Genomic DNA, 20,901 nt, shown 5'->3' on the forward strand with positions numbered 1-20,901 from the left:
ATATATATATATATATATATATATATATATATATATATATATATATATATATTTAAATATATATTGTGCGTTGCAGTGGTATTGAAGAGAACACTTAATTGCATTACTTCTTATACCGGAAAGCTCAATCCTAAATGTTTTGTTTTTGGAATTCCCGGCATAAAACCTGTAAGCTATCAGTATGTATATAGGAACGTTGCATATTTGTATTTCGTGTGTTTTTTAGATGGTCCAGAATCTAAAAAAGGTCACAGACTTTGGAATAATTTCAGTTTTGGTACCTCTGGGGTCTACGGCGGACACCAGGTAAGAATAGGACGGCTTCAATTAGTGAGCAAAATAACTTAATACATTATCTACCTTTAAAATGTTATTGAGGGGGGGGGGAGGTATTATGTATTTGCAAATTTTGAGCTTGACGTACAAATAGAATAGCCGCGAAGAATTTGCTGTCAAAAAAATTATAACACGAATCACAAGACCTTCATATGTATATCAGATACGTTGTTTCACGTATTAGCACAGCGTCAGGAGCGCGTCTGGTGGAGATGTTCGGCCAATGCGGTCTCTGCGGACCAACTGCAAGACCATGCTACCGACGCGGCGGCTATCAGCGAGGCTGCTCGGTCGAAACGGAAATCACAATAAACAGCCGTGATTATGTGTGGTACTCAGGTGGTGCCAGCAGAGTGATGAAATTTCTAGGTGGAGCGATCTACGTCACAGGCGCTATACTAGTGTGTGAAAGTGCCTATCAAGGTGAAATTTGAGGGCCTCAAGACGCGCAAAAAAGTATTCCTTAAAAACTCTTTTTTACACGGCAATACTATTTTGAAGACGAGCTCCGATATTTAATATAACGTACACACTCGCCAACAAAAAATAAAAACTAATTTGCGTATTTAGTAAATAAGCGAGCTAATTAAAAGCGTTCGAAATATATATATATATATATATATATATATATATATATATATATGTGTGTGCGTGTGCGTGTGCGTGTGTGTGTGCGTGTGCGTGTGCGTGTGTGTGCGTGTGCGTGTGCGTGTGCGTGTGCGTGTGCGTGTGCGTGTGCGTGTGCGTGTGCGTGTGCGTGTGCGTGTGTGTGTGTGTGTGTGTGTGTGTGTGTGTGTGTGTGTGTGTGTAAATAAATTTTATTTCACGCTCCTTTGCTGTCACACTGAAATCTTCCTATTGCGCCGACTGCCTGAAGGGTAACTTACTCCATAATGTCTGCATGAGACATAACATGTTGCCGCTCGACAGAAAAGTAGCGCTTGTGAAAGCAAAAAATGTGTGCCTCAAATACACTTTGTTTAAAACAGAACAAAATGATTACATCACGTTCTCGAAGGTCCGCCCTTCCGTGTGGCAACTCCGAGAGACTTAACGCATTTATTGATTGCACGTGGTCCGGGTCCTCACCCCACAAAGATAAGTTATGGTCAAAGTCCCGTGACACAAGCCCAAAATAGGCAACGAGTTGCCGCCTGAGTAACGTGTGGACGCCATCAGTAGTAACAGCTCAGCTCTCCAAGGAGCAAAATGCAAGCGTAAATGCACATCAAAAAACGGACTTTCATCACGCGGACAGAGCGCGCAATAATCATTTCTTGTGCATTGATTCGCACTAACACTTCGCCTCTATGCTTCAGGTCGCCAAGGCTGCAGGATGTCTTTGTATAGACCTTGATCTTCAGGTATCCCCAGAGGAGATAAGTCTTCAGGGAAGGTAAGTGCAAGAGAGGGAAGAATCACGGCCTCGAAAGCCTAGCCGTCAGTCCATCACGTCGAATTGCCTGCCTTGGAAAGTCTGGTGCCAAAATTCATTGAAAGGAAAAATCGGGCTGTAAGCGACTATCACACTTGAATCATGTCTGCTTCAGCAGGTGAATCGGATGGCCTGAGGTGAAGTCCATTACAACCTCATTTAGGGTGCCCTCTGGGCGCATTGTTGCCGTTGTGATTCCCGTATGTAAATTAGGAGACTAGAATGCGACCTTGAAATACCATTCACAACACATTTGCGAGGATCGAAATGGGTAACTTTCCGCATTACCCAGTATGGGTTGGGGGTCGGACAAAGATGAGTTCAGTGCAGGTTTACCACGTAATGGCCAAAGAAATGGGCTTCATCGATCCCCATAACGTTGTTTAATAATTCAGCCTCTATAAGCACTTTGATGTTGCGGTTTAATGGCACAATGACAAGGACAGTCGAAGCGAGACACAAAAAAATGGGCTGAAGGCCACACCGTATATACGCCGAAGGGTCGAGAGATAAAAAAAAATGACAATATAAAAATTCCCAAAGAAAACGCCGGTTGTAACAGAGCCAGATAAGCAGAACGCATGCCCGGTGGGTTGTGTATAAAAAAAAAACACATATTTATCCTTCAAGCGCATCAGCCGGTAGCTGCATTAAAAATTCATTATAAGCATTGAAATGAGATTAAGATGGTTCGCTGATGCACTCGCTACCAATTATCTTTATAACGTAGTCTGCTAGCCTAATCAGCGCCCTCCTGCTTTCCCGAGAACCTCTGTCTATTCAAACCGTGCCCACGCATGCTTCACATTTACTATGCGTATGCAACAAGACGCTTGTGTTTGTTACCTTTATGTTCAAATATTAGGACGTGCTGCCCCAGACGGCCATTGACACAACTTTCAGTTTGGCTGCAATAAAACATTTCACTAGACACTTAGGTGCAATTTACCACTTCAATTGAACAACTTACGAAAACCTTGTCTTGATTTTTCAGGCACTCACTTTTGTTGTTGCTTTACAAAAAATATTTATCTCTTTTGACATTTTATTTGAATACTACTAGTTATTGTTTGTAAAGACTAGCTTACTTTTGCAGCTAAATGGAATTTGTACAAAATCATATATTGTGCCCATTCTTTGTGACGCCTTATAAGCTTAAGTAGATAAGCTGCTGAAGTATTATATTAGGATGGGGTGATTTAAAGGAAAGTTTGAAAGGTGTTCAACTGTGTATATGATGTTTTAGTGCCCTTATAAAGCTGGCCACCTTCCTGGTGGCCAGCTGGTGAACGTCCCGATGTTCTGATTTCATAGTTTCTAGACCTTCAATTAATGGTTTGTGACGGACACGTATGCTGGGTCTACTTCACGAGAACAGAAAAGGAGTTATTGCCGTATGACGCGACGCATTCCAAGACCATCAAAAGAGGAATAGCTTTAGTGTGCTTTGCATCTGTTCTCCCAAAATCTGGCTGATACATTTCCACCACACAAGTAATGCACGAAGTGACGTAAGCAGGGACGGTATAAAAATCGAGCACCTACAGCGCGGAGTCACACAGCGGCCATGCGGCCACACAATAAAGGATTACGCATCCTTGTCATGACAATTTGCTTCTTGCAACCCATGAGTTCCACACGTGCCCATTTCAGCGTTTTGATTGTCAGATAAGGCAAAGTTTGGGAACGTCGTTCTCCTGGTCAGGTTATAACAGCCGTCTCCAAGGCCATCGTTCAGAAGTTCGAACGCGGGACAGAACGAAATACTGCTGATGCTTAACGAAAGGCTTCTAGGCCTGAAGTTATTCCTTAAGTCCATAAAATTTCGCGCAAGCTGAAAAATTACCGCTGGCAGGCACTTTGTGCGTGTTTGTTCCCGATACCTAACAAGTTGGGAAGCACTGCCCACGCATTTGTAATAGAAGAAAGAAAACGTGACTGCCTGAAAAATATACAAGCCGTTCGTAAGGTGTTCCACAGGGGTGATTTATACCAAGCAGAAAGATTTATGGCGGCCAAACTAGACGTTGCGTCAATGGCTGCCAGGAAAAGCGCACCCTAAGATTAGAAAGGAAAGATCATATATACAAGGATCCTGTTATACACGTAAGTATATGTGAAGAACGCTTTGCTTTGCTTTGTGGGGTTTAACGTCCCAAAACGGCTTAGGCTATGAGAGGCCGTACTGGAGGATTCCGGAAATTTCTACCACCTGGGATTCTTTAAAGCGTCATGGTCCAGGGTATGACCTTTTAAGCAAAAGATCCCGGTGCTTCGATCAGGTACCGGACATAGTCTGTACAAAATGCTATAGCGATATGCGCGCCGCAAAGCAGCAAACATGCATATCAAAGCTTTCTCATCGTCTTCTTCGGGAAACCAGCTTCGCCGTTGACTACGCTGGCCCGTCGAGCCGCAAAGCTGTCGTCGGGCTAGCAAACGACATCCATTGGTCCGTTTCGCTGACTGACGGTTGAAGGATGGGCCGTACACGACTAATTGTGCCCGCCGCTCGCTGCACGCTTTTATTTCGCCGCGGCCAGACAGAATGCAGCGGCGCGTACTCCATCGCCCTTTTTCTTTTTCGCGCACGCAGAGTACCACGCCCTACCTGCCACTAAACGCAGGGGAGGAAAGGCAATTTGTCTTGCGGAGGGTAACGACCGAGCAGGAAAGTGAAAAAACCTCTGCGAGGGAACGGGAGAAGAGAAACACGACAGAATTGGGAGATTACGGTGATTGTAACTGAATTATTAATTACTATTTTCAAGAACATTTGGCTGCCTTGCTTTCCGGGGGCGAAGTCTCACAGTCGCCGGGGAAGAAATATATTCGACCGGAGGGTGGACAGTGGCCCTTTAACATGCACTGACATCGCACAGCACACGGGAGCCTCGCTTTTCGCCGCCATCGAAAAGCGGCCGCCGAGGCCGGGATTCAATGCCGCGCCCTTGGGAACAGTAGTCGAGAGCCGTAATCACTGCGCGACCCCGGCGGGGTGTGAAGAACGTGTAGCCGCAGTTGGAGAGAGGCAGCTTCTAGACAAGAGTAAAGACAGGGCGGCACAGATTAGCCTAGTAGCCAACGACGAAATGAACGCTGACGGCGATTGCATATGCGAATCCAAATTTTATCTGTTCGTGACTAAAACTGACATTTTGTAATGCCACTAGCTGTTCATTCGCTCACAAGGTAAACAAATAGTCTTTACGTGCGATACACACGCTCACCCAAGCATGTCAATCTACTTTGCTGCCTTTATTAAGACCGATGTTTTCTTTTGAGAAGTTTTGGACGGTCATTCTTGTTTCTCTGAGCGCTTCGCGAAGCGTATACAGGGTGCCCAAGCAAACTTTAGCCAAGGATTAAAAAATGATTCACTTGAGGTGGACAGAGCAACCACTTGTATACAGCTGCCAGCCATCTGAAGCACCACAAAGGATTTTTAAGTAAATATTATAATTTTTTGCTTTACCAACTACTGCCTTTAGACAACAAATGGACTTACAGAGTAAGAGTACCTTCCAAACCCCCCATTCCATTTATATCCGATAAAGAAAGCTTCACATGTGTCGTTTTTGCAAGATCTAAAAGAAACATACGAAATACAAAAAATATCACGTAATTGGCGCATTCGTGAGTCAAGATTGTGCGGCTTTCAACCTCAACTTCAGTGAACGAAATCGGCTGCGGCCTTGGCTACACGACCCCATTGCACCGGCAGTCCGATATGCGTTCGGTGGTTTCTGCGTCTGATTCAAGCAGTCAGCGTGCATGATGGTGCCACTCGCACCAAAGCTGGCTGCGACCATTGCCGCCATATTAGCCTACCGTTGCGACTGGGCTGTCCAGTCATCCCGCTACTAATTTCGTATACTATAACCATGATTGAGAGCATCATAATCGTGTCGTACGATTGCATTAGTCACGCAATATTGTTTTTTCTATTTCGCGGGCTTTCTTTTAGAGCTTGGGCAAACGATACATATAAGGCTTTTTTTATCGAAAATAAATGAAGTTGGAGTTTCAGAATGTGCTCTTTACTTTGCAACTCACAATTATTGTCTAAATGCAACACTTCGTTAATTAGAAAAGATATCTTATTTACGAATTAGTTAATTCCGCAATAAAATATTCCTGTGGTGCGCCAGATTGCTGGAAGCTATAAACAAGTGGTTTCTTTTGCCTATCTGAAACGTTTAGTTTTGTTAACCCTTGCATTAAGTTAGCTTGGGGCATCCGGTATAATATGCGACCTCACGCCGATGAAGCCAGCTGATAGTGTTTGTGTGTGTGTGTGTCTTGCTCCTCTTGCCCTTGTTTTTATTTGCGCTATAATACCCCGATAAGCACGCCCAATTGGAATTTTAATGTAATCGAGGTATTTGTTCAGCAGCAGTTAGAGAAATCGAGCCAGCGCTCAAAATTCCCCCCCCCCTCCCCCCGGCTCGATGCAGGCATGCCTTAATTGTACGGATACACGCCGCGCTTTCCACAATAATAAAACAAAAACCGACAGACTCCTAATGAATTGGCGATCTGTCTCAAACCCGGCTCTAAGTTAATGTTCACAAAGGCCGAGACGGCTGTGCCACACTTTTCACTCGAAACTAAGTGCTACCTTGGATGTTTGCAGTGCACCGACCCTTTCAGATTTTAAAGCCTTTGTAAACGCGGAGCGAGGTGTCACACATTGAAGACAATGTGCATCTTCCTAGATCAGTGCATCTAAAGTGGCACTGTTCTACGCGCTCACTTACGCTGTAACGATAGCAAACATTTAAGAGGACGAGAAGTGGCCCCCGTCACTCACGCCTATGTAGACTGTTTCAACTGACGTGCAGCCAGTCTGCTGTCGTGACGCTGGGGCTACGTCGACCCGGCCTTCACTTGGTAGCGTGCAGAGACTCGGGGTTGAAGTAGGATTGAATCTTCGAAGTTGGTGAAATATGTACAAGCAGGTTTAATGGCACTTTGAGAAACTTATTTACAAGATTATTTACACGAAAAAGAAGGGTACATCAGCAAAATGGCAAGCGTTAAGAGTTCATAGCGAGAAGCGACTGGATGAGCCGTTTACCCAGGGCTCAGAGCGACATTTCGTGCTCTGCAGCGTCCTTAAAACCCCCTATGTCCAGCCCCTCTCTGAAGATGCTGACCAACCAAATCCAGGGCACGCCCCTCAGATATCGGCATCCAATCGAACACATCACTGCACTGATGGTCTGAAGCACTGACTGGTCCGGCATTAATTCGTTGGGCGTGATCACTTGTTGGCGGGAAAAGCTTGGGAACGGCGAGGAGAGGAGGTACATTTCTATTCTTCAGCAAAGAAACCACAGGCTGGTTCTGACAAGTGGGTTTACTTCTCAGAAACCCAAGTGCACGTGGGCGCCGCATACGCTCCCAGCATTGTCCGTTTTCGACAATTGCAAATCTTTCCTGCATTCCTGGGAAATCACTTAATGGCTGTATGCGTCATGCTCCTTTCTTGTACTGCACGTCAGCGGACATGTCACTCTGTCGTCTCCTTTGGATAGGAGGCATTCATCTTTGGAGGATAGCACTTCTCGACTGGAAGGGTGAACAAAAGAAAGAAAGCACTTCCGGCTATTTCCCGCAGGGGGACATTTCTTTGTGTTTTTCCAGACGTTCTCTTGACAGGGTCAATTTGGCATTTGCAGGTTGTCCACAAAGCAAAACAGGCTTACAAAACAGGATTCCTGGAAACAGGCTCACTTAGAGCCATTGGACCATCACCACATATTCACAATACTTTTCCATGCCCACAGGCGAACAATAGAGCGCGCAAATGCGGATGCACGGTCGTAACAGCCTCCTCCCCCGCCAGAAGAGACTCGGAGGGCAGCAGCCGCAGCTGCTGCATGAAGAGACGACTTAATGGCCTGCACGTGAACGCTTGAAGCTCGCTGTTGCTTGTCGCGTTGTCTTGATTGTCGTAGGCCAAATTGCTCGAGCTGTCTGAAACTCAACCACATGTCGAAGCAAGCACTCGGCTCCCGTCTGAAGAGACCAGGTCAAAAGAAAACTGCCATTGTTGTTCGAGAAAAGCCCACTCTCAAGACGTTCAGGACCCACGTATTCCTAGAAACCCAAACGTGCTGCTTTACATAGTCACACATATACAAGCGCACGAGAAAAAAAAATAAAACCTGATTATCAATTTGGATACATGGTGAGGAACACCTCGGACCGCTTAGAAACAGCGGCTAAGCGCGTCCGCATTCCCATTTAACTTCCCCTTTTTGTATCTTATTTCAAAATTGTACTGCTGTAAAATCAGGCTCCACCTAAGAAGGCGACTGTTCTTTGATGTCGCAGTTTGCAGCCAAGCCAGGGGACAATGGTCCGTCTCTACGGTGAATTTGGCCCCTCCAAGATAGCACTGCAATTTTTGAATGGCCCATACAATGCAAGCGCACTCTTTCTCTGACGCGCAATAAGCCCTCTCTCTAGAACTCAGTTTTCTGCTCAGGTAGAGCACGGGGTGCTCATTACCGTCGTCATCTCTCTGGCAGAGAACAGCACCTAACCCTCGATCACTGGCATCACACTGGACCGTGAATTCTCGGGCATAGTCTGGAGCTCGCAATACCGGTCGGCTAATCAGCACAGCCTTCAGGTTTACGAAGGAGGCTTCCTTTTGTTCGTCCCAGACTACATTTGTCGGTTCTGTCTTGCGGAGAGCGTCGGTCAGAGGGCTAGCCAAAGCTGAATAGTTAGGGATGTAGTGATTGTAGTGTCCCGTCAGACCCAGGAATGCTCCAATTTCCGTCTCCGTGCTCGGCCGCGGGTAGTCTGCTACCGCAGAAATCTTAATCTCGCTGGGTTTCCTGAAACCTTGACCTACATTGTGACCCAAGTAGTCCACGGTCGCCCTTGCCAGGCAACATTTCTCGGCCTTTACGGTTAGTCCAGCTTGACGCAAAAGGCTCAGTACAGCTCTTAGATGTACCATATGGTCCGCCCATGAGTCGGAAAAAACCGCAATGTCATCTAAATAAGGCACCGCGAATGTTTCACACCCATTTAAAACCCTATCCATGAGTCGGGAAAAACAAAATGGAGCATTTTTGAGCCCGAAACTCATCATTGTTGGCTGGTAGCTGCCCGTCGGAGTGACGAAAGCCGCGTATCTGCTGGCGCGTTCAGTGAGCGGTACTTGCCAGTATCCTCGAGTAAGGTCCAGCGTAGTCACATATGCCGCTCTACTGACCTGTTCTACTCTCTCCTCAATATTCGGAATAGGATACACTTGATCCCTGGTGTGAAAATTTAGCTTTCGGTAGTCTACCACAGGCCTAGGGTCTTTACCTGGAGCTTCTACTACGATCATAGGCGAAGCATAATCGCTTTCCGAGGGTTTTATTACTCCCAATTCCAGCATGCGAGTTACTTCCCTATCCAGAATTTCTCTTTGCCTTAAAGAAAATCGGTAGCACGTTGATCGCACTGGCACGTCTGAAGTCAGCTCAATATCGTGCTCAGTCAAATCAGTTCTGCCTGGCCTGTCCACGAAGCAGGCCTCAAACTCTGTTATTATCTCGCCCAGATCGGACAGCTGGGATTTCTTTAGTTCTCCTCTCTGCTCCGTCTTTTTGAGAAGCTCCTGAGCGGTGCTTCCTTTTCCGCTGAGACAAATCAAGTTGTCCCCCATCTCCTCGGGAAGGTTTAACGTTAGATTTACCACGGCTTCCCTCTGCACATAAGGCTTCATAAGATTGCAATGATAAATGCGCACTTCTTTACGCCTACCGGGAATTTTCACTGCGTAGTTAGTGTTAGAAAGCTTTGCAACGACTTCAGCCGGTCCTTCCCACTGTACTTCGAGCTTATTCTGCCTTGAACTTCTCAGCAACATCACCTGGTCCCCGATACAAAACGTCCTTTGACGGGCTGTCTTATCATAGTACACCTTGGAACGAGCCTGGGCTGACTTCATGCTGGCCTCAACGAGTTTCTTAGTGTTATGTAAGCGATTCAAGAGGTTCAGAATGAATTCTACTACTGTTGGGTCTTCTCCGCGCCCCTCCCAGGCTTCGCGCACCATTCGCAAAGGTGAGCGCAGTGACCTTCCGTACACCAACTCGGCTGGGCTAAATCCAGTGGATTCGTGCGGCACTGACCGCAAAGCGAAAAGCGCTGCAGGCAGGCAGGTATCCCATTCGCGCTTGTTTTCATAGCACAGTCCCCTCAGGACTCGTTTGAGAACAGAGTGCCATCTTTCTACGCTGTTGCTCTGCGGATGATGGATCGAGCTATGCACTACCTTAATACCGCATCGCTCGAGAAATGAGGTGGTGAGGACACTCGTGAAAACGCTACCCTGATCACTTTGGACCTCGGAAGGGAATCCAACTCGTGCAAACACTGACAGCAGCGAATCCACTACACTCTCGGACGTCACCTCGCGCAGCGGAACAGCCTCTGGAAACTTTGTGGCTGGGCATAACATAGTGAGGATATAACGGTACCCTGACTGTCACAGGAAGTGGCCCAACTACATCTATTACTAACCGGTGAAACGGCTCGGTAATGATTGGTACTAACACCATCGGAGCTTTCCACTTATCTTGCGCCTTTCCAACCCGCTGGCACGTGTCGCATGACCGTACAAAATTTTCCGTGTCCTTAAAACATCCAGGCCAATAGCATTCTTGCAACAGCCTCTGCTTTGTTTTCTTTATTCCAAGGTGACATGACCACGAGCTGCCATGGGAAAGTCGCAGTAAGTCTCCGCGGTACTTTTGGGGAACGACTAATTGGTCCCGCTCTACTCCGCGCTTATCCTTGAATAAGCGATACAGCACTCCCTTTCCCATCTCGAAAGAAATATTGTTTGCTGTCTTAGTGGCGCGGTGGCGCTCCCTTATCTCCTGTATCTTGGGATCATTGGCTTGCTCTATAGCTAAGTCCTCTCGGGTTCCACTTAAAAGTCTCGTGAGATTACTAGACACTGGCGGCAAGAGGTTACTCTCAAGAAGGTCCTCATTCCGCGTCCCATCAAGCTCACTTTCAAGTTGACATATCTAAGATTCCTCGCTCTCAAAGTTTTCTGACCTGCTATCTTCCGCATTTACCACTGTTTTAACTGCCGTTTCCTCCGCTGAGGATTTTTCTGGAATGAGCAGTGTAGCTAGTTCTCGCGCCTTTGAACGTGTTAAGGCTTGCACAACTCTGTCTCCGAAAAGGATGCCCCTCTTTCGCAGCAGCATGTCCGATTTGTTGGAGAACAAATACGGATAGCACTTAGGAAGCTTTCCTGAAACGGCAGCCTCGGTTGTTAATTCGCCGAAAGGGCCCTCGATGACCACGTTCGCGATCGGCAAGCACACACTCTGTTCCTCAACTACCTGTCGGATCCATGCACACTGTCCTGTATAGTCGGAAGGCGATACATACGCCGGATGGACAACATCCATCGTTGCGGCCGAATCGCGCAGTACCTTGCAAGGCTTCCCGTTGACTACTAGGTCATGCAGGTAGGGTTCTAAAAGCTGCATATTTTCATCGCAGTCACTGACATACGAGAAAGCAATCTTTTCTTTCCGGCAGTTGACGGCAATGTGACCCTGCTCATTACACCTAAAGCATGTGAGCGGCTTCCTAGCCTCAAGCTTATTCTTTGTGTTCTGCGCGTTGGTCACTTCCCCACTTTTCTCACTGCCGTCCTTTCTAGGAAATTTGCCTGAAGAAACCTTCATTTCTTCGTTTCCAACTCTAGCAAAGTGCCTTTCCTGACGGTTATTCACACTGAACTTGGGATTGCGGGGCCTATCCACTGCTGGGTTGCTGAATTGTCGGCGCGAAGCATACTCAATAAGTTCGGCAGCTTCAGTTGCCGACTTAATTTCGCCTCGGTCCTGTAACCAATTTCTTTCTTTTTCTGGGAGGCAGTTATAAAACTGCTCCAAAAGAATTCGCTCGACTACAGCGTCCCTATCACTGTAGGAATCAGTGCTCTTTAGCCACTCGCCCAAATTAACTCTTAAATTGTACAGGAATTCAGGGTACCTCTCGTCCCTGGACTTAGTAGCGTTCCGAAAACGTTGTCTGAACGCCTCGGCGCTAAGCCTATACTTTCTCAGAAGGCAAGCTTTGACCTTCTCGTAGTTGTCCGCGTCCTCCTTGCTTAGCCGCGCGACAACCTCCGCTGCCTCGCAGGGCAGAACCGTCAATAATCTCTGAGACCAAGTGTCTCGCTGGAAGGACAGTTTTTCGCAAGTTCGCTCAAAGTTAGCCAGATACAGACCGATATCCCCTGATATCACATATGGCTGCATGTACTTTGACATCTTGAAATCTGCCTCCTTGTTGAGAAGAGGTACCGCTAGCTGGGGACAATTGCCCGACCTCTTGCTCAACTCTAGTTCTAATTTCCGGAGCTCAATTTCTAGCTCCAGCCTTTTTGCTTCTCTTTCAATTTCACGCTTCTTTTCCTCTTTTTCCCTCTCAAGTTCACGCTTCTTTTCCTCTTTTTCCCTCTCAAGTTCACGCTCACGCCTCTTTTCCTCGTTTTCCCGCTCTTTCTGCTGTCTGAGCTGCTCCTCCTTTTTTTGTCCGATGAGGTTCCATGCTTCACTGAGCTCCTCATCATCGGTTCCCAAATCAGTGATTGCCTTTATAATCAAGTGTTTGCGTGCCAAACCACTTGTATTAATTCCCAATTCCTCACACAATAGCAACAGTTCCGGTTTCTGCAGCTTTTGTAGGTCCATGATCGCTCCGAGTGTCGGCTACTTCCAAAACAACAGTGCAAACTACCAAACCTAAAGGCGTTTCAACACTTTTTACCAGTTCTAAAATTTAACCCTGTTCTAGAACCTGGTCCACATCAGAAGAAAAGCCAAGCACTCACCCACACATGCGATCGATGTTCCGAGCTGCTCTCTTGTTGGCCGATTGTTGCGCCTGCTTGTTGCTTGAGATGCCACCTCCGATCACCAGATGTAGTGGCTTGTAGATTCAGATCCCACCTCGAATCACCAGATGTTGTAGCTTGTAGATCCAGATCCCAACGCTGGTCACCAGTTGTTCTGGCTTGTAGATTCAGATCCCACCGTTGGTCACCAGTTGTCGTGACGCTGGGGCTACGTCGACCCGGCCTTCACTTGGTAGCGTGCAGAGACTCGGGGTTGAAGTAGGATTGAATCTTCGAAGTTGGTGAAATATGTACAAGCAGGTTTAATGGCACTTTGAGAAACTTATTTACAAGATTATTTACACGAAAAAGAAGGGTACATCAGCAAAATGGCAAGCGTTAAGAGTTCATAGCGAGAAGCGACTGGATGAGCCGTTTACCCAGGGCTCAGAGCGACATTTCGTGCTCTGCAGCGTCCTTAAAACCCCCTATGTCCAGCCCCTCTCTGAAGATGCTGACCAACCAAATCCAGGGCACGCCCCTCAGATATCGGCATCCAATCGAACACATCACTGCACTGATGGTCTGAAGCACTGACTGGTCCGGCATTAATTCGTTGGGCGTGATCACTTGTTGGCGGGAAAAGCTTGGGAACGGCGAGGAGAGGAGGTACATTTCTATTCTTCAGCAAAGAAACCACAGGCTGGTTCTGACAAGTGGGTTTACTTCTCAGAAACCCAAGTGCACGTGGGCGCCGCATACGCTCCCAGCATTGTCCGTTTTCGACAATTGCAAATCTTTCCTGCATTCCTGGGAAATCACTTAATGGCTGTATGCGTCATGCTCCTTTCTTGTACTGCACGTCAGCGGACATGTCACTCTGTCGTCTCCTTTGGATAGGAGGCATTCATCACTGGAGGATAGCACTTCTCGACTGGAAGGGTGAACAAAAGAAAGAAAGCACTTCCGGCTATTTCCCGCAGGGGGACATTTCTTTGTGTTTTTCCAGACGTTCTCTTGACAGGGTCAATTTGGCATTTGCAGGTTGTCCACAAAGCAAAACAGGCTTACAAAACAGGATTCCTGGAAACAGGCTCACTTAGAGCCATTGGACCATCACCACATATTCACAATACTTTTCCATGCCCACAGGCGAACAATAGAGCGCGCAAATGCGGATGCACGGTCGTAACACTGCATACAAGAAAGCTACTTGAAGATGTTTCCAGATATGTCTTCGCTGCTTTTATTCTTGTTTATTTCTGAACATTTCTGCCGGTTTACTCTGTGCTGCATATTGCCGTGAAACCATTCAAAACTGTATTTCTTCTTTTTGTACAGCCGCCGGCATGCGATCTTATTACTGCAGTTCCAGAGCACAAATCGATTATATATTCTTTGTTCATTTCTTTTATAGCGAGACGTAGCGTTATTATTTTGTTTTTAAGCGCAAGATGCGCCGAGATGCATCTCGCAGCTTCTAGCGGTTCACGTGTGTTTCTACAATGTTCCAGTGTATGCTAGTCACCTTCAAAACAAGCGCTGACGCTTAAAACGGGGATTTTATCTACATTATAAGAGCGGCTATTCAGCATGTCCAATAGCGCCACTTTCTTCGATACGTGGCAAAATGTTTGATGTTCAACTACCGACAAGCGCGTTTGGTGTAATCGCTTCCCCCGATTCGCTTAGTTCTTTTATTGCGGGCGCAAGTAAGGCCAAAAAGAAGTTTCATTCAGGTGCAACAAAAGCGTCTTCGTTTTCGGCTACCGTGCTTGTCACCACTAAGTGAATATACCCTTTTGTTGATTCTGGGTCATCACTTTGTCCATGCACGAGGAAAGTGTTTGGTAGTCGCGGGTACCACCAAAGCAGCTTGCTATGTTTCACAACGGGAGGCTAGCGGATGCGCGTTTCGCCGCCTTGGTAATACAGGCTATGTAAACTAGTGGCGCGGTTTAGTGAGCGCAGCTACGAATACATGACGAATTCACAGGTAACAGAAAAAAATGGCAAATTTTGTGGAGTCATTTGGTCCACGATAACCTCGAATTCGATGTTAAAAAAATCTGTGGCTTTTCTAGCGGCCGACTGCAAATTTATAATTCTAATCAATAAAATATTCGTCGCTAATTGGCAAAAAGCTTGGTATTAAAAGTTTATTATTAACTTCATTGGTTAACGTGAATCGCATCTTTGCAAAATGTCCACGATAGCCCGCATTACTTTGAAACAGAAATCTTCTCTTTGCCTCAAAAACCATATTTTGAAACTGAGAGTTCGACTTCCCTGAAAAGCATCGCTTATGTTATTCCTCGTTTTAGTTCTTCGCATTGTGTTTTGAGCTCAACTTTACAGAGTCACCCAATTTTTTGTCCTACTGAAGTTCATATAGGTATATGTTCCTAGTTATGTTTTCCATCTCTCCCTTACGTAACGAGCTGTTATTTATTTATTATTTATTTCAAGATACTGCAGACCAGTATTCCGGTCCTAGCAGGAGTGGCATACATATATACAGCGCACAAGAAACGCAATAAATCACACGAAGCACCCACAAAACTAACAAACAGAAGCAATGTAATGACGTGAAGTGTGTTGACCAACAGCCGGAGAGAAAAAAAAAAGGGAAAACATGAAAAACCTTTGTGCGACATCAAAGTAACAATACAATACAATCGAAGTCAACCAAACAGATGTTGCTGTAGAGCCTGGTCAAAGTCTGGAGACTGAATTAAGCTTTCTGGGAGAGTGTTCCATTCAGAAATTGTCCTTGGATAAAAACTATGCAGAAAGGATTTAGATTTTGCATAAATTGGCTGCAGTGAGTGACTATGGTGATGACGTGTCCGCCTAGTGTTGGGAACTTTCACACACGGTGGAGGACTGAGGTTTATTTGGTTGTTTAAAATTTTATACAAAAAGAGTAAACGAGTCATTTTCCTGCGAGTTTCTAGGAGCGGAATGTTGTTGGCGGTCATGAGGTTAGTAGGAGAGTCCGTTCTTTGATATTTATTAAAAATGAACCTCACCGCTTTTCTCTGTATTTGTTCAATTCGATAAATGTCTTTTTTAGTGTGAGGGTCCCAGATGATCGAAGCATACTCAAGTGTAGACCTGACGTATGTGGTGTAAGCCAGTAGTTTAAGACTGGATGGAGCATCTTTGAGTTTGCGTCTGATAAAACAAAGTTTCTTAAAAGCTGATGAACAAATATTTGAAATGTGAGCACTCCAGGAGAGATTATTGGTAATAGTAACGCCAAGATATTTATAACTAGAAACTTCGGAAATGAGACAGTTGTGTAAGCGATACTGAAATGAACTGAAATTCTTTTTACGAGTTACTCTAAGAAGCACCGTCTTGTGCGTGTTAAGTTCCATACACCAGTCTTTACACCACTGTTCTATGGAAAAAACAGATTGCTGCAATAGCGCGTGGTCGTTATCTGAGGTAATGCTTTTATAAATAATACAGTCATCTGCAAACAGTCGAATGGAGACAGAGTCAGGAATTACTTGGGTTAAGTCATCAATATATAATAAAAAAAGCAGAGGGCCTAACACACTGCCTTGAGGCACTCCGGAGCTTACAGTGAGGACATCAGAAAAATTTCCATTAATTTCTACGAATTGATCTCTGTTATTAAGGTATGAACTTATCCAGTATATAAGGTAACTCGGGAGGCCAATGTATTTTAACTTATAGAGTAATTTTCCGTGCTCAACTTTATCAAACGCTTTGCAAAAATCTAACAATAGCACGTCGACTTGACCGGAGTTATCAAGTGTCGTAGCGAATTCGTGTACAGTGGTTACCAATTGCGTGACAGTGGACATTCCTTTCCTGAACCCGTGCTGGTGTGGCGATAAAAGGTGGTTTTCTGATCGGTAATCCCAAATATAACCAGCCAGAATATGCTCTAGTAGCTTGCAACATGTGGACGTTATAGATACAGGTCTGTAGTTAGACACTGTGAATTTATCTCCCTTTTTGTGCAATGGTATAACACGTGCCCGATTCCAATCAGAGGGTACTTTACCAGTACTGATAGAAACTTGAAAAATCTTTGCCAGAAAAGGTGCAATCTGCGGAGCGTAGCGTTTTAAGAATGAATTATGAAGAGCATCTGGGCCTGGGCTCTTCTTTTCATCCAGGTTGCGTAACAATGTTAGGACTCCTTCAGCCGAAATGACAGGTACATCCTCAAAATTTATCTCTGAGTTTAAGGAATTTTGCTCACTGCGAGTTGAAAAAACAGTTTGAAAGTACTCATTGAAAACCTGCGCAATTTCTCTGCCTTCCTTTACTAATTTACCATTTACCCTGAGTTCCTTAACATCGTCCTTCCCTTGCGCGAGATAACGCCAAAATTTAGATGAATCGTTCTTTAAAAATTGAGGAAGTGTTGTATTGAAGTAGCGCTCTCTTGCGATCTTAATCTTCTCAGTTAAACTGCGCTTTAAATCGTGGAACTTTTGTGATTGCCTTTCCCCCCTTTTTCTTATACGTTTCAGTTTGCGGCTGGTGTGTATCATGTCCCTGTCAATCCATGGGTTTTTTCGATTTTTATTTACATGTCTTGTGGGCACGAAATGTTCAATACAATATCGAATAGCACTAGTGAATCGATTCCATAAGCCATGCACATCTTGCTCAATATTATTATCTAGATTATCTGCCAAGTAATCAATGATGGCCGTGTCATTTGCGCGGCAAAAATCTTTTTTTATGGTCTTATAATTTTGGGCGGGCCTCATGATTTGTTTTGTTTTCCAGCAAAAATACACTAAACGGTGATCGGAAATACCAGGTTCGATGCTGATAACACTATTACACAGCATTTGGCTAACAAAGAGAAGATCTAACACAGCATCTGCGCGGGTACATTCAGTCACGATTTGTTCGATACATAATCCATACATAATGTCCAGTAAAGCGTCAGCATTCTTGCAGTTCCCATACACAGGGCGCTTCCAGTCAATGTGCGGTAGATTAAAATTACCGGTTAGAATAACATTTTTGTTCCGTAAATTTAAAAGATGTTCACTCAGTTGTTCAAGAAATAATTCGGACGCATCGGGTGTACGATAAACAGTGCATAACAAGAAAGAAAATCCATGCAATGAAACTTTCAACAATAAGCTTTCATGTTCAGGGATTTGGTCCAGAACGGTCACACAGGTGTCAGATTTAACGATAACTGCGACGCCCCCACCACGTGAACCACGATCTCGCCTGAATAAGATGTAACCGGGTGGGATTATTTCGTCATCACAAATCCCGTCATGTAGCCAAGTTTCTGGCATAGCTAAAATATCAGGATCGTAAGAAAGAAGCAATGCTTCTAGTTTATCAACCTTGTTCACTATACTTCTAGCGTTTAGTGACAGCATGCGCAGCTCATGCGTCGGATGCTGTAATTGCTATTTATCACACAGCTCCCTTCCTACCGCTTCGACTGGTCTTTGGTTATTCTCAACGTCATCCCATATGAAGAACCTATTGTCAATTTTAAGCCTGTTGTTTATCAATGCTACCTTTTTGCCATTTGCTTTTTCCTTCTTAGCGCATTCCCAAAGAAGTTTTCGTTTCCTTAAAGTATCGGCCGAGAAATCATTTTTAATGTATATATTCGTATCCTTCAGCTTAAAAGTATTACGCAAAACCGTTTGGTTTTCTAAATAGTCCTGGAAGTACAATATAACTGGCTGATGTGTAGACTGTTTACCGAGGCGATTAATACGTGCTACAGATGAACAGCTCACGCCAAGTTTATCACGAAAGACATCATTTAGCACCTTTTCCCGGAGACTAGCTTCAGTTTCGTCCGATGTTTTCTTTATTCCAAAAACCACAAGATTCGCTCTTAGGCTTCTGTCCTCAAGATCTATTTTGAATGCTGCCATTTTATTTGTTCCTGAATTTTTGTGACACAGGCACACATGTTATCAATAACATTTGTTTTAGCAGATATTGTTTTGACACTGTCTTCAAGGTTGGTGACGCAAAAACTAAAGTTGTTCAATTTTCTTTCGGTTTCGTCCACCATCTTTTTCACCTCAGCTATATCATTTCTAATAGCTTGTTGACCTTGTAACAAGGACTCTAACATTTCAGCAACTGGGGGACCAGGGTTCTCTTCCACATCACCACATAATAAAAGCATGCATGTATAGACAAACTCATATATAACAGTTCTAACCATGTGTGGGCACGGCACTAGAATCAAAAACCTGTCATCACTTCTACATGACCAAATTGGACTAACCTGCAACAGAAAAGCAGGACACATCTTGAGCGCTCGGCTCCCTGCGCTTTCGCCGTGCCCACTGATGAATCCGGGGTGAAGTGTTGGATTTATAGCTTTCGAAGCTGATGATGTCACGGTTCCGACGTAGACGGACGAATAAGGGCTGTAGACGTAGATACCAGGATGAAGGCACTCTTTTGTAGCCACGTCGTCGATAGAGTTGTCGACACGTGGGGGTGAAGTTTGTGCAGCGGCGGTTAACAGCAACAGGGTCTGCAACAGAAAAGCAGGACACATCTTGAGCGCTCGGCTCCCTGCGCTTTCGCCGTGCCCACTGATGAATCCGGGGTGAAGTGTTGGATTTATAGCTGTCGAAGCTGATGATGTCACGGTTCCGACGTAGACGGACGAATAAGGGCTGTAGACGTAGATACCAGGATGAAGGCACTCTTTTGTAGCCACGTCGTCGATAGAGTTGTCGACACGTGGAGGTGAAGTTTGTGCAGCGGCGGTTAACAGCAACAGGGTCTGCAACAGAAAAGCAGGACACATCTTGAGCGCTCGGCTCCCTGCGCTTTCGCCGTGCCCACTCGCACACCTCTCGCTACAATAACAAATAACTGCTAATGAACCCTCCATATCTGCACTAGACCCCATTTGTACGGGCTTTGCAGCTTTACAGCAAACTTTATTTCACAATATGTAGCTGAGATAACAAAGAAATGTACTTTAGAAGAAAATGCCGCAAAAAGAAGAGGCAGTCTATTATTCTCAATAGTTACGGAGTGTCTCTTCGTGATAGGTAAACAGAACAGCTTGGATCAGTAACCCAGGCGGGTGATTGCGTCATGATATATACAGCAAGAGGGCGGATGCACCTTACGCAGAAAAAAAAAAAAAAAAGCAAACGAGGGTCTGCGTAAAAGCTCTGTTTCGCGCTTAACGATTATGATATCAATGATATTAAGCTGTCGGTCGCGCAGTTGAAGCCTGATGAGCTGCAAAATGTAGCAAAGATCTGTCACCCTCATACTGGAAAAAACTTGCAATTAATTTGGCACATCTAAATCAACGTCGAGTATAGATGTAATCAAGTCAAACGCAAAAAGACGTCTTTTTTTTGTTAATACAGTCGAAGTCCAAAAGCAACATCACCTTAGAGGGATGCCGCAGTAAACTTATCCGCAAATTTAAATCCCTTGCTCTCCTTAAAGCGCCATAACTGGTTGCCGACGTCGCCCAGAGGTCATAATTCAAACACTTAAGCTACCGAGTCAGCGAGGCAGCGCTAAATGAAGAACGTCCGCAATACGCGTATAGACAGACTACATGAGACTCGTCGGTCTGCACTCAAAAATGAAAAAGACACTGTGCTCGGCCAAAAGATTTACGCGAATAACAATTTGGCTAGCATTTTCTTTCAGCTGAATATCCTTTCGGGGTGGCACTGCGAAGCATAAAATTATAACTGCAAAGGTTGTGAGCCTCATTATATGAATCCTTCTTACATTTTCTTCCACAGCAGCAGTTGAGGGGCTCTCAGGGTTATGTAACTTCTGCTAATGCACAACACGTAAAGGCAGGGGATTGTTAGGAAAAAGCGCACAAAATGAAATTCTTGGTAGAGAGCGATCATGAGTGTGACACCTAACAATCACAACACAATGTGAAAAGGGTTAAGGAAACTTGTTATTGCCTTAAGAAACCTTTACTTTAACAGAAAAATACACTGTAATTTGTAAAAATCTTGATGGATGTGCAACTTCGAGCCGCCATAGCAACAAGTATAATTCAAGACACAACCCGTCTGAAAGACCATTGCTGCCGTTGTTGGCCGCTGACAAATTACGCTTCCTAATTATTTCGTTTTACACAAAGTTCTTTGTCAAAACATGTGTTCGATATTTTCTGCAAAGAGTAAAGAAATAAACAGCACATCATTTGTCTCCCTTTTTTAGCGTACAAAATGTAAAACACATATCTGAGGCATCCGAA

The 20,901-nt window shown here is 45.0% G+C and overlaps 1 long non-coding RNA gene across 1 annotated transcript in view; it reads left to right on the plus strand.

The window, feature by feature from the left end:
* The first annotated feature begins 225 nt into the window (after window positions 1–225).
* The window catches only part of LOC146200206 (uncharacterized), an 87,124-nt gene continuing 66,448 nt past the window's right edge, over window positions 226–20,901 (plus strand). The window contains exons 1-2 of the long non-coding RNA XR_014704808.1: window positions 226–306; window positions 1,656–1,732. This is a non-coding gene — a long non-coding RNA (uncharacterized LOC146200206). The remainder of the gene's footprint in view (window positions 307–1,655; window positions 1,733–20,901) is intronic.

This window comes from Amblyomma maculatum, chromosome 2 (genome assembly GCF_055883805.1).
Source record: "Amblyomma maculatum isolate TAMU_Amacu chromosome 2, ASM5588380v1, whole genome shotgun sequence".
NCBI classification, from domain to species: Eukaryota; Metazoa; Arthropoda; class Arachnida; order Ixodida; family Ixodidae; genus Amblyomma; species Amblyomma maculatum.